This window comes from Scyliorhinus torazame, chromosome 7 (assembly GCF_047496885.1).
Source record: "Scyliorhinus torazame isolate Kashiwa2021f chromosome 7, sScyTor2.1, whole genome shotgun sequence".
Classification (NCBI taxonomy): Eukaryota; Metazoa; Chordata; class Chondrichthyes; order Carcharhiniformes; family Scyliorhinidae; genus Scyliorhinus; species Scyliorhinus torazame.
Genome location: NC_092713.1, coordinates 205,557,336 through 205,584,955, shown reverse-complemented (window position 1 = coordinate 205,584,955; position 27,620 = coordinate 205,557,336). Strand labels below are relative to the sequence as shown.

At 44.7% G+C, this 27,620-nt stretch overlaps 1 protein-coding gene across 2 annotated transcripts in view; it reads left to right on the top strand.

Annotated features, from left to right (window-relative positions):
• Positions 1-1,805: 1,805 nt before the first annotated feature.
• Positions 1,806-27,620, top strand: part of LOC140426800 (matrin-3-like) — a 169,514-nt gene continuing 143,699 nt past the window's right edge. Inside the window, exon 1 of one of the 2 annotated variants that reach the window (XM_072511987.1) lies at positions 1,806-1,896. The gene's annotated coding sequence lies outside the window, so the exon portion shown is untranslated. Of the gene's footprint in view, positions 1,897-18,605; positions 18,724-27,620 lie in introns of those variants that run through there. The other variant, XM_072511988.1, reaches the window with a different exon arrangement.

Sequence of the window (27,620 nt, the reverse complement as noted above, 5' to 3'; positions counted from 1 at the left end):
AGGAGGTAGAGGACAGATGTGGGCGGTGTGGGGGTAGCCCAGCAAACCATGTACATATGTTTTGGGCATGTCCAAAATTGAGGGGATTCTGGCAGGGATTTGCGGACGTTATGTCAGAGGTCCTGGAAAGATGGGTAACTCTTGAGTTCAGAATTGGCAATATTTGTGGTATCGGAAGATCCGGGGGCCAAGGTGGGGAGGGAGGCCGATGTTCTGGCCTTCTCCTCCCTGGTGGCCCGGAGGCGGATTTTGCTGGGATGGAGGGACTCGGAGCCCCTGAAGTCAGGAGTGTGGGTCAGCGATATGACAGGGTTTCTGTCTGGAGAAAATGAAATTTGCTTTGAGAGAATCAATTCAAGGGTTCACCTGAGATGGCAGCCGTTCATAGACTACTTCAAGGAAAATTGAACATCAGCAGTAAGGGGGGAGGGACAAAGTGTGTGTGTGTGTGTGTGTGTGGGGGGCGGGGGGGAAGGGGGGGGGGGCAGGGGAGGAAAACAGGAGGCATGGCATTGTTACAACGGGCCGGAGAATATAGTTTACGGGCAGCTAGGGAATAGTGTAGGGGGAGTAGGGAGTGTTGATCTGTAGGTTGTTTTTCCCCCTTTTTTGTACGTGTGTCGGGCTGCGCGGTTGTTTAAGAGATGTTAATGTGTTAAACTGTGAAAATTATAAATGCTTCAATAAAATATTTTCTAAAAAAAAAATCACATCTTCCTTCAAGCTCTTTAAATGAGCGAAAATACGGAACCTCTTGATCAGTCCATTCAGGCCCCTAACATTCCATATGACCAATCTGTTCGGGGGAGCTCCACAACCCCCCTCCCCACCCCCCCCAATCAGCCATACCCAATTTTCAGTGGACTCCCCCAGGCACCTGTCTCGCCCACGACCCGGGTCAACTCAAGATGGCCACCACCATCCCCTCCAACCACCTGCTCCAAAAAGAATCTTTTGATGTCAGCTACTGCCCCTCCCCCAACAAAGGCCCACTCTCCCAGCCCAAAACAAAGACACCAGAAGAATCAACCCCCCCTGCCATAACCTCCGACAGCTCCTAGATGCCTCTTAAATGCTGTGAGGGTTTCTGCCTCTACCACCTTTTCAGACAGCGAGTTCCAAATTTCCACCACCCTCTGGGTGAAAAGGTTTTTCCACAACTCTCCTCTAAATCCCCTGCTGCTAACCTTAAATCTATGCCCCCTGGTTATTGATCCCTCAACTAAGGGTAAAAGTTTCTTCCTATCTACCGTCATAATTTTGTACAACTCAATCAAATCCCCCCTCAGCCTTCTCTGCTCTAAGGAGAACAACTCCAGCCTAACCAGCCGCTCTTCATAGCTGAAACCCTCTAGACCATGGGCCAAAACCATGCTGTTCCAGAAAGCAGACCTGGACACATTGCAGAATCTTCTCCCACACATTGCCACTTGCATTGCTCTCACTCCAGCCTCTCTGATTATTGCCAAGTCGCCCATTGCTCCAGATGTGCGGTTTTCCCTAATACCTGCACAATCCGTCCTCTTGTAAGGTCATCCGCATGCTTGCAATATAAAATAACACTCCCCTCCTATGAAACAGAATTAAGTTGAGCACCATTCCTTGAACTGTTTCTGTATATTTAGGTCTGGGAATCTTTCAGGTTACTTCACGTGCTTGACACCTCGCCTGGAACTGGTGTGGGATTGTGGCAGGAAACACCACCCACTGCACATGCGCGTGGAGGGACGCCCGCCCGGTGGTAGGGGTGGGAAGGGGATGCCCCGCAGTGCATTATGGGAGTCCTGGCAAACGCGCTGGATTGTGGGAGGTCCTGGCAGGGCGGGAGCCCCGAGCGCGCTGTGCATTGTGGGGATTTGTCTGGCCTGCCTCCACTCGCTCGAGCGGCTGTTGGAGGTAAGAGGGAGGCGTGAGGGGGATATGATGGGGAGGGAGGGAAAGAGAGGGACGGATACGGATTAAAAATCCTTTCCTGAGAATATACCGAGTGGAAAGTACCTGACAGGCGGACGAGGGAGGTGTATGTTGAGAGTTTCCACAGAGGCTGCTGCTGATTAACAGGGAGGCCGGTCGACTTTGAGCGGCAGTTTGTCAGCCGCCGCCATTTTGTATCAAAGGGAAAGGCTGCAGTAGACACGCAGAGAAAATACTGAATAAGAGGGAGCAGTAATAGGCCTGCCGCGGGGCGGAGAATAACAGCGCCAAGAGCAATGACTTCACCTTCGGGATCAAACAAAAAAAAAATTAGAGAGGGGAAAAATGCTTCAGGGAGCAACTAATATATCAGAACATAAAATAACCTCCTTAGGGATCTTCGAATATACCTCCAGAACAAAAATAAAACCCTTGCCTGGGTCCACAAACCTACCCCATAACAAATCCATTTCAGGTAGCACCAAAGAAGCTGTGAATTAATCTTGAGCAATTTCAAAAAAACTCAGCGAGCTGTAAATTTAATCAGCGGGATTGACGCGTACATTTTATAGGGTAACAAATCTCATGGAGCTGTAAATAAACCACAGGAAATCAAGCGTAGGCCACGGGGAGCAAATGTAAATCCCATGAGGTGTAACAAATAAATCCAGGTGGCGAATAACAAATCTCGGGAGATGAGGGGATTAGGATCCCCCTTCCAAGAGCAAGAGATGTACCGCGAGGAGCAAAAATTAAATTGTGGAGAACAACAAACCTGAGCCTCTACTGTTGTATAATTTGTAGCCCCATCTGCTCAAGGGGCAATTTCTCAATGCCCCCTGTAGGCTCTTATGTTTACCCGGGTGTTTGGATTTAATCTTGCAGCGTTCTCTCAATACTGCACTGAAGGTCTTTCAATTGTAACCATGAGAGATTCCTCAAAATGCTACAGATGCTGGAAATCTGAAATAAAAACAAAAAAATGTTGGAAACATTCAGCAGATCAGACAGCATGTATATTTCAAGCCGTTTCTTAACCTTTCAAACATTGTATGCGGAGACCAAAATTAGACACAGTTGAATTCTGTCAACGGCCTTTGCAAGGAGATAGATTCATAGAATTCACTGTGCCGAAGGAGGAAATTTGGCCCATCGAGTCTGCACCTTGGAAAGAACACCCTACTTTCGCTGAGGTAGCTTTGTTAATATAGAATGAGATCAGTACAGATGAGAAATTATCTTGGTTTGGAAGATCAAAAGTTGAATTAATTTGTGGTAATAAGAGATAGCAAGGGAAATATGTCACTTGGAGTAATCTATCGGCTAATGCTAAATGCACTAGTAGAGCATGTATAAAGAAAAAAATAAAGGAGGTTTCATATAGATTGGGCAAATAAAATTGGTCAAGGTAGCTGTGAGGATGAGTTCATAAGCGTGTATTCAGGACAGTTTATTTGAAACTAACCAAGAAAAGATTATGATCTCTGTAAATGACGCGATAGAGTGATCATGACATTGAATTTCACATTCAGTTTGATGGCGAGCAACATAGACATGAAAATGGTGTAATAAAGATACAGGGATGGGCAATAAATCCTGGCCTGACCAGTGACATCCATATTCCATAACTGAATGAAAAACATACGACTTAGTAGCAGGAATACAGACAACTACAAAGATATGAAGATGACTAAAGGGGACTGGGAAAATAGATTATTTTGTAATTTTCAACAAAGATATATTCCATTTAGAAAGGAAGACTATGAGAAGGATGAATTATCTATAGATAACAAAGGAAGTTAAGGATATTATGAAATTTTAAAAAAGCTGCATACATTGTTGTGAAGATTACTGTGAAGGTCAGAAGATTCCAAATTTTCAGAAACCAGCTAAGGGTGACTCATAAAATGACGGGAAATACTAATTGAGAGGATACTAGTAAGAAATAAAAGCACGCAGTATGAGCTTTGACAAGTATGTAAGAAGGAAGAGCATAGCTAAAAGTAACATTGGCCGCTTAGGATGAGATGTGGAATTAATGGTAAACAACGAACTGGCAAACAAACGGAAGACTTGAAACATTTTGTATCTGTCTTAACAGCCAAAGATATTCCAATAATCTTTGGGGTAGAGGACAGATGTGGAAGGTGCTCAGGGAGCCTGGCGAACCATGCCCATATGTTTTGGTCATGCCCGGCACTGGAGGTGTTTTGGAGAGGAGTGGAGGGAGCAATATCTCAGTTGGTGACAGTCCGGGTCAAGCCAAGCTGGGGGCTAGCAATATTTGGAGTAGTGGACAAACGGAGTGCAGGAAGCGAAAGAGGCTGGCATTCTGGCCTTTGCGTCCCTAGTAGCCCGGCGAAGGTTCTTGCTAATGTGGAAGGAGGCAAAGCCCCCCAGCGTGGAGGCCTGGATAAACAATATGGCTGGGTTCATAAGGCTGGAGAGGATTAAGTTTGCCTTGAGAGGGTCTGCGCAGCGGTTCTACAGGCGGTGGCAACCGTTCCTATCTCGCGGAGTGTTAGAGGAAGGTCGGTCAGCAGCAACCTGGGGTGGGGGAGATGGGGGACTGCCTGGGAGGGTGGATGAGCAAGAGATAACATGAAGCGTTGGGGAAACTGGCACGTACGGGAGAGGGCCAGTGTACAAAGCTATGTAGACATATCACTTTGCCATGTATATATCTGGCTCTGTGCAATTTCTTGTTATTTTGTTACGGGGGGAGGGGGGGGGTGTATTGTTTGTAAGGGAGAAAAATTGTGTTAAAAAACTTTAATAAATATATATTTTTAAAAAAGTATTCCAAGAACAGAAAGTGGGGGAAGGAACTTAAATGTTATTATTACTAGAGAAAATATACTAGGCAAACTGTTGGGACTAAAGGTACATAAGGTCCCTTGACATATCTTGCATCCTTGGCATTTAGAAAAAGTGGATACAGCAATAGTGGGCGCATTGAACAAAGAACAATACAGCACGGGAACAGGCCCTTCGGCCCTCCAAGCCTGCTCCGATCACGAGTCCTACCTGTATCCTTCTATACCCCATCTGTTCATGTGCCTATCCAGATAAATCTTAAAGGTCACTAACGTATCTGCCTCAACCACCTCATTTGGCAGAGCATTCCAGGCCACCGCCACCCTCTGTAAAAACTTTCCCCGCACATCTCAACTGAACCTGTCACCCCATCACCTTGAACTTGTGCCCCCTTGTAATTTTAAATTCCACCCTGGGAAAAAGCCTCCAACCGATCACCCTATCTATACCCCTAATTTTATAAACTTCTATTGGGTCGCCCCTCAGCCTCCGTCTCTCTAGGGAGAACAATCCCAGTTTATTCAAACTCTCCTCATAACCAATACCCTCCATACCAGGCAACATCCTGGTAAACCTTCTCTGTACCCTCTCCAAGTCCTCCTGGTAATGCAGTGACCAGAATTCGACACAGTATTCCAAATGTGGCCTAACCAATGTTTTATATAACTAACATAATTTTTGAGCTTTTATACTCCATACCCCATCTTATGAAGGCAAGTATGCCATATGCTTTCTTCACCACCATTTCCATCTGTGCAGCCACTTTTGAGGATCTGTGGACCTGCAGGTCCAAATCTCTCTGTGTCGAAATGTTAGCTCTTTTCTCACCCTACAGATACTGCCAGACCTGCTGAGATTTTCCAGCATTTTCTCTGTGTCTCTATGCTCCTGATGGTTCTGCCATTTATTTTATAGCTCCTGCCTGAATTGGATCTACCAAAATGCATCACCTCGCATTTGTCCCTTTTCAGTTCCACCTGCCATTTCTCTGCCCAATTTTGTAGCCTATCTATATCCCGTTGTATTCTCTGACAATCTTCATCACTATCCGCAACTCCTGCAATCTTAGTATCATCTGCAAACTTGCTTATCAGACCAAAGTTTTCTTCCAAGTTATTTATATATATATTACAAGGAGCAGAGTTCCCAGTACTGATCCCTGCGGATCAGTTACACACCTCCGTTCGGAAAAACACCCTTCCACTGCTACCCTCTGTCTCCTATGGTCATGATGTGGAGATGCCGGCGTTGGACTGGGGTGAGCACAGTACGAAGTCTTACAACACCAGGTTAAAGTCCAACAGGTTTGTTTCGATGTCACTAGCTTTCGGAGCGCTGCTCCTTCCTCAGGTGAATGAAGAGGTCTGTTCCAGAAACACATGTATAGACAAATTCAAAGATGCCAAACAATGCTAGGAATGCAAGCATTAGCAGGTGATTAAATCTTTACAGATCCAGAGATGGGGTAACCCCAGGTTAAAGAGGTGTGAATTGTATCAAGCCAGGACAGTTGGTAGGATTTCGCAGGCCAGATGGTGGGGGATGAATGTAATGTGACATGAATCCCAGGTCCCGGTTGAGGCCGCACTCGTGTGCGGAACTTGGCTATAAGTTTCTGCTCGGCGATTCTGCGTTGTCGCGGGTCCTGAAGGCCGCCTTGGAGAACGCTTACCCGGAGATCAGAGGCTGAATGCCCTTGACTGCTGAAGTGTTCCCCGACTGGAAGGGAACATTCCTGCCTGGTGATGGTTGCGCGATGTCCGTTCATTCGTTGTCGCAGCGTCTGCATGGTCTCGCCAATGTATCACGCTTCGGGACATCCTTTCCTGCAGCGTATGAGGTAGACAACGTTGGCCGAGTCACACGGGTATGTACCGCGTACCTGGTGGGTGGTGTTCTCACGTGTAATAGTGGTATCCATGTCGATGATCTGGCACGTCTTGCAGAGATTGCCATGACAGGGTTGTGTGGTGTCGTGGTCACTATTCTGAAGACTGGGTAGTCTGCTGCAAACAATGGTTCGTTTGAGGTTGCGCGGTTGTTTGAAGGCAAGTTGTGGGGATGACCTTGGCAAGATGTTCATCGTCATCAATGACGTGTTGAAGGCTGTGAAGAAGATGACGTAGTTTCTCCGCTCCGGGGAAGTACTGGACGACGAAGGGTATTCTGTCGGTTGTGTCCCATGTTTGTCTTTTGAGGAAGTCGGTCCGGTTTTTTGCTGTGGCGCGTTGGAACTGTCGATCGATGAGTCGAGTGCCATATCCCGTTCGTACAAGGGCATCTTTCAACGTCTGTAGATGTCTGTTACGCTCGTCTGAGCAGATCCTGTGTATACGGAGCGCTTGTCCATAGATGATGGCTTCTTTAATGTGTTTAGGGTGGAAGCTGGAGAAGTGGAGCATCATGAGGTTATCCGTGGGTTTGCGGTAAAGCAAAGTGCTGAGGTGACCGTCCTTGATGGAGACGAGTGTGTCCAAGAATGCAACTGATTTTGGAGAGTAGTCCATGGTGAGTCTGATGGTTGGATGGAACTTATTAATGTCATCGTGTAGTCGTTTCAGTGATTCTTCGCCGTGGGTCCAAAGGAAAAAAATGTCATCGATGTATCTGGTGTATAAGGTCGGTTGAAGGTCCTGTGCGGTGAGTAGGTCCTGTTCAAACTTGTGCATGAAGATGTTGGCGTATTGGGGTGCGAATTTGGTCCCCATGGCTGTTCCGTGCGTCTGGAAGAAGAACTTGTTGTCGAAGGTGAAGACGTTGTGATCCAGAATGAAGCGGATGAGTTGCAGAATTGCGTCTGGAGATTGGCAGTTGTCGGTGTTGAGTACTGAGGCTGTTGCAGCAATGCCGTCGTCATGGGGGGTGCTGGTGTAGAGTGCCGAGACGTCCATTGTGACGAGGAATGTTCCTGGTTCAACTGATCCATGGGTGCTGAGTTTCTGTAGGAAGTCCGTCGTGTCGCGACAGAATCTGGGTGTACCTTGTACGATGGGTTTCAAGATGCCCTCGATGTAGCCAGAGAGGTTCTCACACAGGGTCCCATTGCCTGAAACGATAGGGCGGCCTGGTGTGTTGGCCTTATGTATTTTTGGGAGGCAGTAGAGATCTCCAATGCGGGGAGTACGTGGGATGAGAGCACGTAGGGTGCTCTAAAGATCTGGATCCAAGGTCTTGATCACATGTCACATTACATTCATCCCCCACCATCTGGCCTGCGAAATCCTACCAACTGTCCTGGCTTGGTACAATTCACACCTCTTTAACCTGGGGTTACCCCATCTCTGGATCTGTAAAGATTTAATCACCTGCTAATGCTCGCATTCCTAGCATTGTTTGGCATCTTTGAATTTGTCGATATATGTCTTTCTGGAACAGACCTCCTATGGTCAAGCCAACTCTGAATCCATCCAGCTAGTTCACCCCTGACCCTATGTTATTTAATCTTTTGCACCAGCCTGCCATGAGGGACCTTATCAAATGCTTTACTAAAGTCCATGTAGACAACATCCACAGCCCTGCCCTCGTCAATCATTTTTGTCACATCTTCAAAAAATTACATTAAATTAGTGAGACATGACCTCCCTCATACAAACCATGCTGTCTGTTGCTAATAAGACCATTAACTTCCAAATGTGCATAGATCCTATCTCAGAGAATCTTTTCCAACAATTTCACTAATCAAGCTCACTGGCTCTTGGTAGTAATCTTCCAATATTCTCCAGGTTATGGAGAGATATCAGTGGATTGGAAAGTCGCAAATGTAAAACCACTATTTGAGAAGGGAGTGAGAGAAAAAACCCAGGACATTGGAAAATACCAGAATCCATTATTAAAAGTAGTAGTTGAAGGACATTTTAGAAAAAAACAACAAGCACGTCAACATGCTTTATGAAAGATAGAATTTGACAAATCTATTAGTTTTTTGAGGAATTTCAAGTAGTCAAGGGGGGAATCAGTAGATGAAGTGTATTTGGTTTTCCAAACAGCATTCAATAAGATGCGGTGTAAAGTGCACAAGAGCTCATGGTGTTGGGGGTAATATATTAGCTTGGATAGCGGATTGGCTAACTATCAGCGAACAGAATCAGAATAAATGTGTAATTTTCAGGTTAATAAACTGCAATTAGTGGAGTGCTGCAGGGATCACTGCTCAACTATTTACGATCGATATTAATGACTTGGATGGAGGAACCAAGTATATTTACTCACAATATAAAAATAGGTGAGAGGAGGATACAAAGAGCCTTCAAAGGGATATAGATAGATTGAGTAAATTAGCAAAAAAATGGCAGAGTATAAAGTGTGAGGTTATCCACTTTGGTAAGATGAGCAGAAAATCAAAATATCTTAACTGGAAAGAGACTACAGAATGCAGTGTGGTTCAGAGGGATCTCAAAATAACAATGTTATGCAGGTACAGAAAGTCATTTGGAAGACAAATAGCATGTTGACTTTTATTGCAAGCAGGTAGAGGATAAAACAGTCTTGCTTTACCATTTTGGTCTGCTTACTTATGATTGGAAACTGTTCAGAGAAGGTTCACTAAACTGATTCACAGTTTGAAGAGATTATTTTAAGATAGAAGATTGAGTGGGTTGTATCTATACCCATTGAGTTTAGAACAATGGACGGGGTAATCTCATTGAAATATTAGGAGCGGTTATAAATCTGAGAGTTTTAAAGAGGATCTTGAAGAAAGAGAGGTGGTTAGGGAGGTAATTCCAGTGTTGGCTCCAGGAGCCTGAAGGTAACAAAGGGTGGGTGGTGTTAGGGGCGGGGAAATGCCAGTGTTAGATGAATTTGAAGTTCATGGCGTTTGTCACACTTGAGAAAATTTCAGAAGTGCAAGGAGTGGGAGACAGTTAACAGATTTAAACAAGGATGAATAAACAAGAACAGGGCCATAATGAATCTGCAGCTGAGTGGGTGTGTTGCAACAAGTTTGCTAAAGAGTTGGTTCGTAATGAATCTGAGCAAACTTAGAATTTTAAAAAATATAAATTTAGAGTGCCCAATGGTTATTTTCCAAATAAGGGGCAATTTAGCGTGGCCAATTCACCTACCCTGCGCATCTTTTTGGGTTCTGGGGATGAGACCCACGTAGATACGGGGATAATGTGCAAACTCCACACGGACAGTGACCCAGGGCTGCGATCAAACCCAGGTTCCTTGGCACTGTGAGGCAGCAGTGCTAACCATTGCACCACCGTGCTGCATTAACTTGGGATTTTTAACGTGGTCTAAAGTTACTTGCATCTTTTTAAAAAAAATATATTTTATTGAAATTTTTTTCCAGACAACAATTTTTCCCCTCTTACAAAGCAAGCGTAACAATAAAGAAATTTTTAACAATACACAAATAACAAAACCCCATTATCTTTTGACATGAACTAAACTAAACCCCCCTCCCTCCCCCCTGGGTTGCTGCTGCTGGTCATCTGTCTTCCCTCTAACGTTCCCCTAGGTAGTCGAGAAATGGCTGCCACCGCCTGGTGAACCCTTGAGCCGACCCTCTCAGGGCAAACTTTATCTGATCCAATTTAATGAACCCCGCCATATCATTTACCCAGGCCTCCAGTCCAGGGGGGGTTTCGCCTCCTTCCACATGAGTAGGATCCTGCGCCGGGCTACTAGGGACGCAAAGGCCACAGTGTCGGCCTCTTTCGCCTCCTGCACTCCCGGCTCATCCGCAAATCCAAATAGAGCTAACGCCCAGCCTGGTTTGACCCGGGCCTTCACCACCTGCAAAATCACTCCCGTCATTCCCTTTCAATACCCTTACAGTGCCGGGCACGCCCAAAACATATGTGCGTGGTTTGCCGGGCTCCCGCCACACCTCCCACATTTGTCCTCCACTCCAAAGAACCTGCTCAAACTTGCTCCCGTTATGTGTGCTCTATGTAGCACCTTAAATTGAATCAGGCTAAGCCTGGCGCATGAGGAAGAGGAATTTACCCTGCTTAGGGTATCAGCCCACATACCCTCCTCTATCTCCTCCCCTAGTTCTTCTTCCCACATTCCTTTTAGTTCGCCCACCGACTCCTCCCCCTCTTCCCTCATCTCTTGGTATATCTCTGACACCTTGCCCTCTCCGACCCACACCCCAGAAAGCACTCTGTCCTGAATCCCCTGTGTCGGGAGCAACGGAAATTCCCTCACCTGTTGTCTAGTAAACGCCCTCACCTGCATATATCTCAAGAAATTTCCCCGGGGCAACTTATACTTTTCCTCCAATGCTCCCAAGCTCGCAAAAGTCCCATCTATAAATAAATCTCCCACCCTCCTAATTCCCAACTGGTGCCAGCTCTGAAGTCCTCCATCCATTCTTCCTGGGGCGAACCTATGGTTGTCCCTGATAGGGGACCCCACCAGGGCTCCCCACACCCCTCTCTGTCGCCTCCACTGTCCCCAGATATTCAATGTTGCCGCCACCACCGGGTTCGTGGTAAACTTTTTAGGTGAGAACGGTAGCGGCGCCGTCACCAGCGCCTCTAAACTCGTCCCTTTACAGGACTTTCTCTCCAGTCTTTTCCACGCCGCTCCCTCGCCCTCCATCATCCATTTACGTATCATTGCCACATTGGCGGCCCAATAGTAATCGCCCAAGTTCGGTAGTGCCAATCCTCCTCTGTCCCTACTACGCTGAAGGAACCCCCTCCTTACTCTCGGAACTTTCCCTGCCCACACAAAGCTCGTTATGCTCCTGTCTATTTTATTAAAAAAGGTCTTCGTGATTAGTATAGGGAGACATTGAAATACAAATAAGAACCTCGGGAGGACCATCATCTTAATTGCTTGCACCCTGCCCGCCAGCGACAGAGGCTGCATGTCCCACCTCTTGAAGTCCTCCTCCATTTGTTCTACCAGCCGTGTCAGATTAAGTCTGTGCAAGGTTCCCCAGCTCTTAGCGATCTGAATCCCCAGGTATCGGAAGTTTCTTTCCACTTTCCTTAGAGGCAAGCCTTCTATCTCTCTACTCTGGTCCCCTGGATGTATCACAAATAATTCACTCTTCCCCATGTTTAGCCTATACCCCGAGAAATCCCCGAACTCCCTCAACATTCGCATAACCTCTATCATCCCCCCCGCTGGGTCCGACACGTATAACAATAGGTCACCTGCGTATAACGAGACTCGGTGTTCTTCTCCCCCTCTAATCACCCCTCTCCATTTCCTGGAGTCTCTCAACGCCATGGCCAGAGGTTCAATTGCCAATGCGAACAACAATGGAGACAGCGGGCATCCCTGTCTTGTTCCCCTATATAGTCGGAAATACTCCGATCTTTGTCGACCCGTAACTACACTTGCCGTTGGAGCCCCATAAAGAAGTCTAACCCAGCTAATAAACCCGTTCCCGAACCCAAACCTCCTTAACACTTCCCATAAATACTCCCACTCCACCCTATCAAATGCCTTCTCTGCATCCATTGCTGCCACTATCTCTGCCTCCCCCTCCACTGGGGGCATCATTATCACCCCTAATAGTCGTTGCACGTTAACATTCAGTTGTCTCCCTTTTACGAACCCTGTCTGGTCTTCGTGCACCACCCCCGGGACACAGTCCTCTATCCTCGATGCCAGTACCTTTGCCAACAATTTGGCGTCCACGTTCAATTAATGAAATAGGTCTATAGGACCCGCACTGCAATGGATCTTTATCCCTCTTCAAAATTAGCGATATCGTCGCCTCCGACATCGTCGGGGGTAGAGTCCCCCCTTCCCTGGCCTCATTGAAAGTCCTCACCATCAACGGGGCCAACAAGTCCACATATTTTCTGTAATATTCCACCGGGAATCCGTCTGGTCCCGGGGCCTTCCCTGCTTGCATGCTTCCCAGTCCCTTAATAACCTCGTCCACCCCAATCGGTGCCCCCAGGCCTACCACCTCCTGCTCCTCCACTTTCGGGAACCTCAATTGGTCCAGGAACTGCCGCATCCCCTCCTCTCCCTCTGGGGGTTGAGACCTATACAGTCCCTCATAAAAGGTCTTGAACACCTCATTTATCTTTCCTGCCCTTCGCACCGTGTCTCCCCTTTCGTCTCTAATTCCTCCTATCTCCCTCGCTGCTGTCCTCTTTCGCAATTGATGAGCCAACAGGCGACTAGCCTTTTCCCCATACTCATACCTCCTCCCCTGTGCCTTCCTCCACAGTACCTCCTCCTTTCTGGTGGGCAGAAAGTCAAACTCCGTCTGGAGTCGTCTCCTCTCCCTGTACAGTTCCTCCTCCGGGGTCTCTGCAAATTCCCTATCCACCCTTAAAATCTCCCCCAGTAATCTTTCCCTTTCCTTGGCCTCTGTTTTCCTTTTGTGGGCCCCAATGGAGATCAGCTCTCCTCTGACCGCCGCTTTTAGTGCTTCCCATACCACTCCCACAGGGACCTCGCCGTCGTCATTGATCTCCAGGTATCTCTCAATACACCCCCGCACTCTTGCACACACTCCCTCATCCGCCATCAATCCCACATCTAATCGCCAGAGTGTTCTCTGCTCCCTTTCCTCTCCTAATTCCAGGTCCACCCAATGTGGGGCATGGTCCGAAACCGCTATGGCTGAGTACTCAGCTTCTTCCACCCTAGAGATCAACGACCTTCCCAAAACAAAAAAATCTATCCGGGAGTACACTTTATGGACATGGGAGAAGAAGGAGAACTCCCTAGCCCTAGGTCTAAGAAATCGCCATGGATCCACTCCCCCCATTTGGTCCATAAACCCCTTAAGTACCTTGGCCGCTGCCGGCCTTCTTCCGGTCTTTGAGCTGGATCTATCTAGCCCCGGATCCAGCACCGTATTAAAGTCCCCTCCTAAAATCAAGTTTCCTACCTCCAGGTCCGGTATACGCCCCAGCATCCGTCTCATAAATCCCGCATCGTCCCAGTTTGGGGCATACACATTAACCAACACGACCTCCATTCCCTCCAGCCTGCCACTCACCATTACATATCTACCTCCGCTATCTGCTACGATGTTCTTTGCTTCAAATGTTACCCGTTTCCCCACCAAAATGGCCACTCCTCTGTTCTTTGCGTCTAGTCCTGAGTGGAACACCTGTCCCACCCATCCTTTCCTTAACCTAACTTGGTCCGCCACCTTTAGGTGCGTCTCTTGGAGCATAACCACGTCTGCCCTTAGTCCTTTCAAATGCGCGAGCACCCGGGCCCTTTTTATTGGTCCGTTCAGGCCTCTCACGTTCCACGTGATCAGCCTCACTAGGGGGGCTACCTGCCCCCCTCCCGTGTCGACCAGCCATTACCTTCTCTAGGCCAGTCCCATATCCCGCCTCCGCGCTCCCGCTCGCTCCCCCAGCGTCGCACACCATCCCCGCCCACCCACTCTTTAGCCATTTCCTTTTGGATTTCCGCAGCAGCAACCCAGTTGTGTCCCCCCCCCCCTGGCTAGATCTCTTTCTAGCATGATTGCTCCCCCCATATTACTTCCGTAAGTCAGCTGACTTCAACTGACCCCGGCTACTCCTGCTCACTCCTCGACCCCCCCGTGTGGGGAATTCCCATCCGCCTTGCGCCTGTCTTCCCGCCTTATTCTTTCTGGCGCGGGAACATCCCTTTACCTGACCCGCCTCTTATGGCGCAGCTCCCTTTCCCCTCCCCTTCCCCATTCTCCAACTATGTCCCGTCTTTCCCCCCTCACCGGCGCCCACATTTCCCCATGTCTGCCCCCTTCCCAATTTACTTCTCAATTAACTTCAACCATAACATTAACAATAACATTTCCTGCAGCATTAGTCCCTCAGTTCCGATCCAATTTCTCCTCTTTGATAAAGGTCCATGCTTCCTCCGCCGTCTCGAAATAATGGTGTCTCTCCTGATACGTGACCCATAGTCTTGCCGGCTGCAGCATCCTGAACTTCACCTTCCTTTTATGCAGCACCTCTTTGGCTCGGTTAAAGCTCGCCCTCCTTCTCGCCACCTCCGCACTCCAATCCTGGTTCACCTGTACCACTGCATTCTCCCATCTGCTACTCTGCACCTTTTTAGCCCATCTCAGGACCTCTTCTCTATCCTTAAGGCGGTGAAATCGCACGATTATCGCCCTGGGTGGTTCTCCCGCTTTTGCTCTTCTCGCCGGGATCCGATGTGCCCACTCCACCTCCAAGGGGCCCGTAGGGGCCTCAGCACCCATCAGTGAGCTCAGCATCGTACTTGCATAAGCTCCACAGTCCACTCCTTCCACACCCTCAGGGAGACCCAGTATCCGAAGGTTCTTCCTTCGCGCTTCGTTTTCTAGGGCCTCGATCCTTTCAGTACACTTTTTATGAAGTGCCTCGTGCGCCTGTGTCTTAACCACCAGGCCCAGGATCTCGTCCTCATTATCTGTCACCTTCTGCTCCACCACGCGGAGCTCTGCCTCCTGGGTCTTTAGTGTCTCCTTGAGCCCCTCAATTGCCTGTCGCATCGGAGTCAGCACCTCCCTCTTCAGCAGCTCCACGCACCGTCTCAAAATTTCATCCTGCTCAGGCCCCCATGTCGCCTGCGCTTTCTCTGCCGCCATCTTGTGCTTCTCTCTTTCTGACCCTTTGGTCGACGATTCCTCGCGCTGCCGCCGCCGGTTTTTTCCTCCTTCGTTGGAGGGGACTCCCTTCTCACACACCCCACACCGGGTTGCGTCGTCAAAAAATTCCCCGTTGGGGCTCTTAAAAGAGCCCGAAGGTCCGTCGGAGCTGGAGCCGCCGAAACGTGCGGCTAGCAAGGCATCACCGCAACCGGAAGTCATTACTTGCATCTTTAATAACGTTCTTGACAAGACAAAAAGTTGGCAGGTGATCGTTTTGGCATAACAAATTAAGAGGATTTATTAAATAAGAAGTCAATAATTAGCAACCAGGTGATAGTTTGCACATCACGCAGTCTTTATTCTCCAGAGCAGCTTGGACACAGGTTGATGCTACTTCTGGTTTGGTCTGACTACTTTTTTTGTTTCTTTTCTCTCTCTTATATCTTCTGTGATCCAGTGCAACTGTCTGCTGCATCCTTCGGAGAGCCCTTTTTACTTCTCTGTAGCTTTAGTATCCAAGATTTTACCTACTATATTTGGTAGAAGCAATTGACCTGCACTATTCATATCACTTAATATAATCAATACACCATCCTCAGATCAATGGACCATTGATACACCGATCAAATGATATACCCTAAACGACAATTAATGAAGTTAAAGGTATGCTGATGATTTGAAATCTAAATTATTCTTTGGTAACATAATTAAAATCAAAGTATTGCAAAAAGATCAAAAATATGTGAACAGACTAGCAATTTTGAATCGTCCCTTGTCTCATATTGTCTCAAACTACATTCCACAGACAGGTGGATGCATTTTAAATTGTTCTAATTTTCATTTAATAATTTAAAATTGTTATAACTTCTTATCTGTTGCTTCTAACAGTCTTGTTTCATGTAACACCATTACTGTTAATTGTCATGTGGCATTCTTTATTTTATACCTAACCTAAACAATGCAAGCAGTAATCCCTATTCGAAGATAGTTAACTCTTTGCTTACTGAAAGCCCACACAAGCACTTATAAAGTGCAGTTTCTCAAATTCATAGTACAAGGAAAAATATATAAAACATTTCTTTAGGCAGTAATAATTGAGTGAGAAACAGTGCAATGAGTTTATGAATGAGAAAATAAAGGCATCATAATCCTTTAAGGAAACAAATATTCCCAGCAGGTTCACGAGCAGAGTATCTTAAAGAAGATAATGATCTGGTATGGGAGATCTGGCAAGAGAGTCTGAACCTGCAAAGCTTACGCAAAGGTGCAGTAATATGGCAGCAAGACAGTAATAAAAGTAAAAGAGAATTAAGATATATTAGACTTAAGTGGACCTGAATATGGATATATAAAATAGTGACTCGTTTAAATATGAAAGCAGGACTCAACATAGGACTTTAAAAAAAATTAGTTAAATAGATATCTTCCATATTTTGACTTTTTAATGTCTCTGTTATTTTGAATTTTATCTGGTATTTGAATATATCAGTGATGGCTCTTGGCCCGGATTAATTGGAGCTTCAGCAGCAGGTATGATATCACCTGTCAACTCCAAAACTTGCAATATGGTGACCCTGTGTAATATTGCAAATGCTGGAAGAGAAACCAGGCCAATCTGGTATTTTAAGATGGATCATAAATTTTGACTGGTATTTTAATAAGGGTGATAAGGTCCTCTAAGTAACCTGAAAATGGGATGGTAGTTTTTGACAGAAGTTACGAAAGTAGGTAAGAATGGAATTGTAACTTTATGATGCCTCTGGGACCAATTCTATTCTTACCCCCAGCAATTAAAACCCAATTCAAATCAAGCCCAGATGGGTGGAATGAAAGTTTCCCTTGGTAGCAAAGTAAGTTCAGTTTGGATTACCTTAAACCCATGCTTGGGCTAGAGCATTAAACTGTCCTGTGTTAGCTTTATATCTTGATTTTCAAATCGCTCCATGGCCTCACCCCTCATTATAATCACCTTCAGCCCCACAACCCCTTATGCTGGTCTAATTCTGATCTTTCCAACATCACTGGTTTTTAACAATGATGGCTATAACTTCAGTTGCCTAGATCTTAAGCTCTGGAATTCCCTACGCCCCATTGCTTTTCTTTCTGTCTGTCTGTCAGACATTCTTGACAACTACTGTCTTTTTGGTCACTGTCCTAATATTTCCTTGTAGGGCTGGGTGTGTCATGTTCTGTAATGGTCCTATGAAATGCCTTTTGAAGTTTTATTATATTAAAGGCTCTATATAAATTTAAGCAGTTATTAATTAGATATTTTACTCCAGAGGACACCGGATGGCTGGTTTGGAAAATGGAAAAAACATTGCACCATTGCAATGATTAACTGAAAGAGAGACAGGACAGAGAAAAGTTTATACCTTACCTGCAAATACTAGGTGGCATATTCTGTCCAGTTTTGGGCACCACTTTGTAGAAGATACAGCAGAGATTTACTTGAATGTTTCTAGAGATTAGAGTGAGCAAGACTGGGGAAGCTTAGAGCAGAGAACGTTAACAGGAAATTTGATATAGGTATCTAAAGATCATGAAGGTTTAAATAGAATAAATAAATCAAAACTGTTTCCATACCTTGAGGACACAAATTAAGGAGATTGGCAAAAGAACAAGAAGAAACATGAAAGAAAATGGAGTATCAAAGTAGAGAAGTAATGTTGCAATTGTATATGGTGTTGATGAGACCACATCTGGAGTATTGTGTCCAGTTTTGGTCTCCTTATTTGAGGAAGGATGTGGTGGAATTGGAAGCATATCATCAGAGGTGGTTCACCAGACTGATTCTGGGGATGAAGGGATTTACGTATGATGAGAGATTAAGCAGTTTGTGTTGTGTTCTATGGCTTCCTTGATCATGAAGACACACATAGAACATGTGTGGTTAGCTATAACAAGTATTTATTATTAACACGTGCATAGGTAAGCTACAAACCTATGTACAGACAGTTGAATCTAAGTTACTAGAGAGCTACGGTGAGATGTAGCTGTCCTGTTGTCCGTCCTACCATCTGCCCTCGTCCTGTCAGTCACCTGATGCATATCTGGCTCCATGTGATGCCACCTACTGGTAGGAGGTCATAACTGTCACTGCATGTATTGATGATCAGCTTTATACATTAGTAAAATTATATACAGTTATGTACATTGGTGCAATTAGATGCATATGTGCATATCACTATATCCCCCTTTGGTTATTTCTAACCATATTTCTTGAACATTCGGTTACAAGTTCAGTCTATCAGACTTTCGTCTAATTCTGGTCGACATTCTGAGCAACGGCTGGATTGGTGAGCGCGCCCCACCTTCATTAATCGTTGGCCTTTCCCCCCGGCAGCACTGCAGATGGATCAGTAATGCCAGACTGTGCTGGACAGACTGTCTTTCTCCAGACTTACACCCAGACTCATCTATTGGGTTAAGCACAAACGGTCGTTGTACTTTGAGGAGCGCTCGTCGGTTCCGGCGCAGAGGTGAGCCATCCACATTGAACACATATGAGTGCTTGTTGAACAACTGTCCAATGACCATTGTAGTCTTTCAGAAGCACTCCTCCCGGAGTGATGTGAGGTTTTACCTTCAGCCGCTGCACTGCCGAGAGCGGGATTAGGTTGGCCCTCGCTCCAGTATCGAGTTTGGCGTTCCATTGAGCATTACCTAACGTCCGTCTGTCCTCAATAGTTCCTGCAGTTGCCTCACTGTGACTGCAGACTGGAAGCGTCAGTTCTGTATTTCGGCTTCTACTGTTTGAGTCACGTTTCAAAAACATTCACGTTGGCCCGGTTGTTGTCTCTTTTGTCCTTGTCCGGGAGACTCCCCTTTTTCTGTCTGGACAACTGCATCGGCGGACAAAATGACCCGTTCTGGCCCACTTGTGACAATTTTCTTTTTAAAAAAAAAAAAATATTTTATTAAAGTTTTCAAACACAATTGTTCCACTTTACAAATCAACATAAGAGATAACACAATAACTAATAAGTAACATTATTTAAATAAATAAAATAGTGAACTAGCAAAGTAACAAGAAATAGTGCTGTGACAATTTTCTTTGAAAGCAGGGCATCGCCACGGCAAGTGTCTGTTGCCACAATGTTGGTGCAAAATGGTGGGTGGGGCCTGTTGCCCAAAAGGGCCACCCACATCGAGACCACATTTCTTTTGATGTTGCGGAGTGGTGCGCTCAAAATGGCCACCCGCACCGAGACTACATTTTTTGTACGGCTGCGTAATGGTGCACTCAAAATGGCTGCCCGCACAGACCACGTTTCACTCCGAACTGCGTCACAGCACTTAATGGCGCCAACATTATCTGAACTGAAGGCGCCGATCCACTGCGTGGATAATTCTCTTGCCTGGCATATTCTGATGGTGGTGTCCAGCGTGAGGTTGTCTTCCCCCAACAATCATTCTCGGAGAGCAACATCCAAAATCCCCCAAACAATTTGGTCACAGATCATTGAAGACTCAACTGGCCTTTCATCTTAAATCCATCGCAAAGTTATCAAATGATTTCTTACCTTTTTTGGGCACGAGAACGGAACAAGTAACGTTCAAAAGTCTTAATTTTTTTGAGGCGACCAATGTGGATCAAAGTGCTCAATCACCTCAGCGTAACTCTCTTCTTTGTTCTCAAAATCGAAGGAATTATACAGTACAAGTGCTTGTAGATCTGCTACTGTTAGCAACAACGCAATGCGCCTTGAATCAAGCAATGCCTGAAGGCCATTGGTCAAAACATAGAGTTCAAAATGCTGCTTAAAAACACGCCAGTTTGTGTCCAGATTACCCGAGATTTAAAGTTGGTGGGGTGCCTTTCAACCATCCATCTCACGGTTCACCGTCTTGGGTTGTGCTGAGTCACAAACCCTGTAGTTCACCAGGTTGGTGGAGACGTTATTTGTTCAGATTCTCCTATTTTTCAGCGTGCATTGTCTTGTCTGCAGCTACCTTCAGTTCTTGACTCTTGGTACCATGTTGTGTTCTATGGCTCCTCGATCATGAAGACACGCATAGAACGTGTGTGGTTAGCTATACCAAGTATTTATTATTATTGGTGGACAGGTAACCAACAAACCTATGTCCAGACAATTGTATCTAAGTTACTGGAGAGCTACGGTGAGATGCGGCTGTCCTATTGTGCGTCCTACCAACTGCCCCAGTCCCGTCAGTCAACTGATGTATATCTGGCTCCACCTACTGGCAGGTGGTTATAACTCATTACATGTATTGATGATCGGCTTTATACATTGATACAATTATATACAGTCATATACATTGCTACAGGTATGTAGTTATATACAGATATGCATATGTGCACATCACAGTTTACATTCCCTGGAGTTTAGAACGATGAGAGGGGATCTGATAGAGATATATAAAATACTGAATGAGATTGATAAAAGTAGATGAAGATCAAATGTTCCCCCCTTGTGGGGCCATTTAGATCAAGAAGTCACAGATATAGGTTGACAGGCAGTAGATTTGAAACTGAGATGAGGAGGCACCCCTTCTCGCAGATGGTGGTGAATTTGTGGAACTCGCTGCCCCACAGTACGATGGAGTCTGAATCATTAAATGGTTTCAAAGGGGAGATCGATATATTTCTAATTTAAAAATAGGTTAAAGGGATATGGGGAACAGGTAGGGAGGTGGCTTTGAGACCAGGATGAGATCAGCCATGATCTGATTGAATGGCGGAGCAGGCTCGAAAGGCTGAATTGCCTACTTCTGCTCCTAATTCCTATGTTTCTATGAAAACCTTTTTTTTGCAATGTAGGGTTAGAAAGTGGGATGTATAGCCTGGTAGATGATGGATAAAGATTTACTTGTAGCCTTCGGAAGAGAAAATTATTGTGGGGACATGTAAAAAAAAGTGAGGGGAGTGGGACTAACTTGATTGCTTTGAGAGAGCTTCCAGAGACTTGATTGGCTGAATGGCTATATTATCTTATGGGTGCCCCAAACCCTGTGCTAAGCATAGAGTTTAGGTTGAGGGTAGTAGCTGTACTGACCAGTATTGTAAATTAACCAATGATTTAGGCATTGTTGCTGAGGGTGTTGCCTGGTGCAACTGACCTCAGGCTAGCTTGGATTGACATTTATAGATGGTGAGAACTTGGCATACAGGTACGCAGGCCCCTAAAGGCAGCAGTTCAAGAATCCTTCATTGGCAGATGCATAGAATGTAAAAGTAAGGATATAATGCGAGAACTGTATAAAACACTGGTGAGGCCAAAACTGGAGTATTGTGTGTAGTTCGGGTCGCCACGTTACAGGAAGGCTGTTATTACTCCGGAGAGAGTGCAGAGGAGGTTTACAATAATGTTGCCAGGGCTATTAAAAAAAAAGTGGATGAAAGCAAATTACTGCAGATGCTGGAATCTGAAGCGAAAGAGAAAATGCTGGAAAATCTCAGCAGGGCTGGCAGCATCTGCAGGGAGAGAAAAGAGCTAGCGCTTCGAGTCCGATGACTCTTTGTCAAAGCTAACAGACAGAGAAAGTGGGAAATAGTTATAGTGTGGAGTGAGAATGAAAGATGAGTCATAGCCACAGAAACCCAGGGAAACCTGGTGCTAATGGCAGTCCTCAGAGAGAACAAAAGATGTGAAAGGCCAAACAGCAGAGAAACTAACATCAGAGGGAGAACGGTAGATGTGGGGGGAGGGGAAGGGGGAAGCAAAGAGGAGAAATGGTAAGGAAAGGCGGATAAGATTGGGGGGGGGGGTTAATATGTATTAAGAAAGACAAGAAAGAAAGAAATGGTAAAAGACAGTTAAAATGAAATGGGATGAAAACAAATGGGTCGAGGTGGGGTAGAGCTAATCATCTGAAGCTGTTGAATTCGATGTTGAGATCGGAAGGCTGTAGCGTGCCTAACCGGAAGATGAGATGTTGTTCCTCCAGTTTGCGTTGAGATTCACTGGAACATGCAGCAGGCCAGGGACAGACATGTGGGCATAGTAGCAGTGTCTTTTGTTAAAATGGCAAGCAAGGGAAAGGTCCGGGTCCTGAATGCGCACAGACCAAAGATGCTCAGCAAAGCGATCACCCAGTCTGCGTTTTGTCTCTCCGATATAGATGAGACCACATTGGGAACAGCGAGTGCAATAGATCAGATTGGAAGAGGTGCAAATGAAACGCTGCTTAACCTGGAATGAGTGTTTTGGGCCTGGGATGTTAAGCATGGAAGAGGTAAAGGAGCAGGTGTTACACCTTCTGCGATTGCATGGGAAGGTGCCATGGGTAATGGGAGAGGTACTGGGTATGGCGGAGGAGTGGACGGGATTATCTTGGAGGGAACGGTCTCTGCGGAATGCTGACGGAGTGAAGGGAAGATGTGATTGGTGGTGGCATCACGCTGGAGTTGGCGAAAATGGTGGAGGATTATGCTTTGCATGCGGAGGCTGGAGGGATGAAATGTGAAAGTGTGGCTGCGAGGAGAGATTGGATAGCTCTTTTCCTTGGAACGAAGGCTGAGGGCACAAAAGTATGGGAGGACGAGATGGGGTGGACAGGATAAAATTGTTTCCCTTGGTGGATAATTCTAGAACCAAGGGACATAGATTCAAGGAAAGTGGCATAAGGTGTAGAGTGGACATGAGGAAGAACTTTTTTTATACAGGGTAGTGAGAGTCTGGAATTCACTGTCCGAATTGATGGTGGAGGCAGAGACCTCAAGACCCATAACTCTTAAAAGGTACCTGGATTTGCACCGTAAGTGCTCTAAGCTACAGGACTGGACCGGGTGCAGGAAGGTGGGGTTAAAAAGGGCACCTGGGTGTCCCCGGGCTGGCATGGACAAGATGGGCTGAATGACCTCCTTCTGTGCTTTAACTTTTCTACGGTTCTGTGCTAAATTCTATTCAACTAAATGTGACATTAGACATGGTTGTCGACTTAACATTATTGATCACGTGGAACGGCGTTATTATGATTAAACGTTATAGACTACATTTCCAATTAAAATTAGATTAATTGAAGAAATTGAATTTTTAAAGGTGGATTATGACATTGTTGACTTCATATGATCTTATGTACTACCTCATGGATGTGGATTTAAGAATGTTATGGGTTGTATCATGGGAGTGACATTTGTACATACACTTTACTTCCAAAGTCAGCATATAGGCTCGGATTTTAGGCTGCCTTGTATGCTGCCAGGAGAGGCATTTACTGTCATCAAACGTTGACATTTTTTGAGAAACAGCTTATTTCAAAGGGTGCAGATCCATTTTTCATAAAGTATTCCCCATCTCGTAGTCGTGGGGATGGTATCTTGATTAAGGCAAGATATTTTTGATCAACTCTTATCTACTTGCAAAGCTGCTTTAATCGCCCTTGTTTGTTTTGTAGTGTTTCTGTTCTTTGCTCCTTTAAATCGTTTTCCAAGGTGATGCATAACACACTACATGCTGACCATGTCCAGTACCTCATTCAAATAGCCATTGCTCATGGTTATGGTGAAGCAGTGAGAAATGGCTGATTAATGCAAGATACTTTTGGCCTCGCCTGATGTCCAGAAGTATGTACGTTGGCTAATTTACAATACTGGTCAGTACAGCTAAAGTTGTCTTTATCTGACATATGTACGTGCATTTTAAAGAAAATAGATCAAATCTGGAACCTTGCTGCTCTGCACACAGATCAGTGAAATTACCAATTGTGCCACTAGGAGCTGGGGACTGCTCACTGTATTCAGAAACATATTCATGGGTAATTGTTCGAGAGAGATTATGGTGCCAATAAAACAAAACAAAGCCTTTTTGGGGTGTGTGTGCTGCCTGTAATTAAATGCTACCGGAGTGGCTTGAGATTGTGGTAGATATAGAATAGGTGATGGCTCTAACAGGATGAAATACAAAACATATTTCTTTAACAAGTACATTTATTTTAATTTTGTTGATGAAAAATGGGTTTGTACCGTTCAAAGTTATTACTTTTACATTTTCTTCATAAGTGGCATTAGCATCTGTTGCAATTCTAATCTGCTTTAAAAGTTCCGGTGGAGATTTGGAGCACTCTTACTAGGGCCTGATATTTTTTGGAAGACTGTAATTATGTGGCAGCAGTGACAAATGCAATGGGTGTACTTCAGCTGATGGGGATGCATGTTATAGGCTGGAATACATTGACATTTATTTTGGGAAAAAAGTGCTCTGAAATGCACTTGGTTAAAATATACCCATGTGTTTTTTCAAATTATTTTTATTTACACACCTGAAAGAGAGTGCATAATGAATTCAATTAAAAAAAAAAATCAGTAAATTCTGGGAGTATTTTGTATTAAGACAAACCTTTATTAATGACAGGCACACCGCTGCTGTTTTATGAAGCAAGACTGCTGCTGAAAGGACACCTTTTAGAAAATGTCTCATTAGTGTTTTTTTTACTGTGCTGTGACAGAAACCAGTTTTATACGTATTGGCCTATGTTTTCCACTGAATGTTTAATGGATTTGAAGCGGAGTGTTAAACAGTGATTTCCATCAAATCAGTGCTGATAACTTTTAAATATTTGAAAGATCTGTAAAACAAGATTGTTGTAGTACAAGGTGAGGAGATCAACTAGAGTATGTTACCATGGGTTGCCTTAAGAAAATTCAGTGACTAAACACTTCTGAACTCATACCAGTGAAATAGTCTCCAAATAGACGCTTGTTACTAAACAATCTACCGAATATACAAATTGGGAAAAAGCTGCTGTTTTGAAAGGGATGTCCACTTTCACTTTAGTCACTTTTTCCACATGGTTGCAGTATTTCATTGTCTGCAGAAGATTAAGCTAACACTTCTGTAGGCTTATTTAATTAGGACCTTTGCCCCCAACAGTACACTTCATCCACAGTTCACAGAATTGTTTCAGCGCAGAAGGCCATTTGGCCCATCATGTCTGCACAGCTGTCTCTTAAATGGGTAATTCACTTGGTACCATTCCCTAGCCTTCTGTAACCCTGCACATTCTCCCTTTTTAGATAACCATATAATTCCTTTTTGAATGCCTTAATTGAACCTGCTTCCATCAATTAACCACTTGTCAAAATTATTTTTATTATGTTACAGAGTATAACCAAATAAACTGCTCTGCCATAAGACATTTTCATAAGCAAACATCCTTATGATGCAAAGTTGCTCCACGTGCATGCGTTGTCAGAGGCTGTGGCCATTTTTCAATGCTGAAAAAAGGAAGATGTTGGTTCATTTCCCCCTACATCCATGACAATATTGATGTTATTTGTTGTTTCACTGATGCCAAATTCTTTAACCCCTCTTTTTTCACTGTGGACTTACAGTTGTGACATCTCCATCCCTCATCGGCATTGCCAGCAGGATCCTTATCCCTTCCTTGTATCATGTCCCAAAAAGCCCCCATCTGCCACTCAACATCTGGCAGAACTACTTCTCACCTGAAGCAGCTTCTCTTTTAACCTTCACTCACTTCCAGATAAAGGCTGCTTGGGTTCCAGCATTTCTTTGTAGGTTATATGGTATAGTTTGTTTCAGGTTCACTTCCTTATCACCACTTCGCTTCTTCTGTCCTTTTGATCTTGAGAATGTAATTAAATGTGCTTCCAATTTCTGCTCACCCCGTGCCTCATGGTACATTTCTTACATTTGCTCTGTTGCTCTTTGATTTCTCTTTATGGCAGCAGGGTTTCCATAAATCTCTTATACAGGCTCACTAACGTCCGCATCTATATGGAATATGCTTTTTTCTACCTTGCCTCCTGTAATAGTTTCATTTCCTTCTCCATTTCAATACATCTATACTCTATAGTTTCAATACTCTATTGCACCAGAAATTCTGAATTTTCATCATGTGCTCTGGTCAACACTTTCCTGGATCAGGCCAATCCCATTTTTTGTTCTTCTGCCGTTGCCCTCTCAGAACCAAGAGAACAGTCTCTATATTTACTAGAATATCTTCTGCCATCCACAGCATGATCAAGCGCAAAATCCATTTTCTCCTATCCACTTTTCAAGAATACTGTTTCCTGACTCCCCTTCCCCCTGGCCCTCTACAAATTAGAAGATGCAACACCTGCTCAATCACCACTTTGAACATGGTTGCCTGAGCCCCAGAAACAACTTTTAGGGATAGTGATCTTCTAAACTAGCATGAAATGAAAATTGCTTATCGTCACAAGTAGGCTTCAAATGAAGTTACTGTGAAAAGCCCCTCGTCGCCACATTCCGCCGCCAGTTCGGGGAAGCTGGTACGGGCATTAGTATTTACTGCACATCGTGTGTTTTGCTCTGCATTGGAGAGACAAATGTAAACAGACTGAACACTTTGCCAAATTCCGTCAATTGTCTGTGATTTTGAACTGCCTAAATTAAACCAATCCTCTCATTTCCACTCTCACCTCTATCATTGACTTTCTATCCTTTATTGTATGCACTCTCTACGCCTCTAGTCTGAGAATTGATTTTAGTAACTTCAGGCTTTAGCTATATTCTCATTTTCAAACCTATTGTAATTTCATAACTACCTGCTTGATTTTCCATAATCTCCCATTTTCTTGCACTTTCCTTAAGCATCTCACTTAGCTGTTTGCATGTGCTTTTTTCTCTTGTATTTCTTTGGTGCTTTAGTTCTATTACTTGACTGGGAATTAATCGATTCTCAGTGCACTCTGATCCTTCTCCATTTGTTTGTCATTTTTATATATATATTCTTGCCCCTTTCTGACCGTATTAATATGCCTGTCATCTTCTTTTTCAGTTCTCCAGAAGGGTACACACCTGAACTGTTATCTATTCTCTCCATGGATACTGATTGACCTGCTGTGTGCTTCCAGTTGTTTCTGTTTTTGCTTCAGACTTCAGCATCTGCAATATTTTCCTTTTTATCTGTTTTAAGTATTGGTAGGCATTCACTGGTTCTACAAACTGAGTGGATCTGCTGAGTTTTGCTAAATCTTCCTAAATCCTATCGAGCATTACTGAGCCAAATGTACTTTTAATGCAGCTTTTTACGTAATTGTAATGTATTGTTTGAGTGTGTTCACATTGAACCAAGTTGGGTGGAATTCCAACATTTTCTTAAAGACAACAATTACTCTTCAAAGTGACAGAATTTTGTGCTGCTTAAGCTGGGAAAATAAACCATTTGGGATCCACTGTACATAGGGTCCTCCTAGGATATGGTAAAGGCTTGCTGCGTTTTGAATTTGGATTGAGAAACCCCACATTGATTACTTGATTCTCTTACAAATGATAAAGACAGCTTTCAATTCAAAACTGAATTTAAACTGGTTTCAGAGTTCAAAATTGTAGCATTGTGTATTAATCGTATGATGGGATGATTTCCCATGATGTCTCATCCACTTTGCAGCCATACCTTCTGCTGCAATTATGGCAACAAAGTGAAA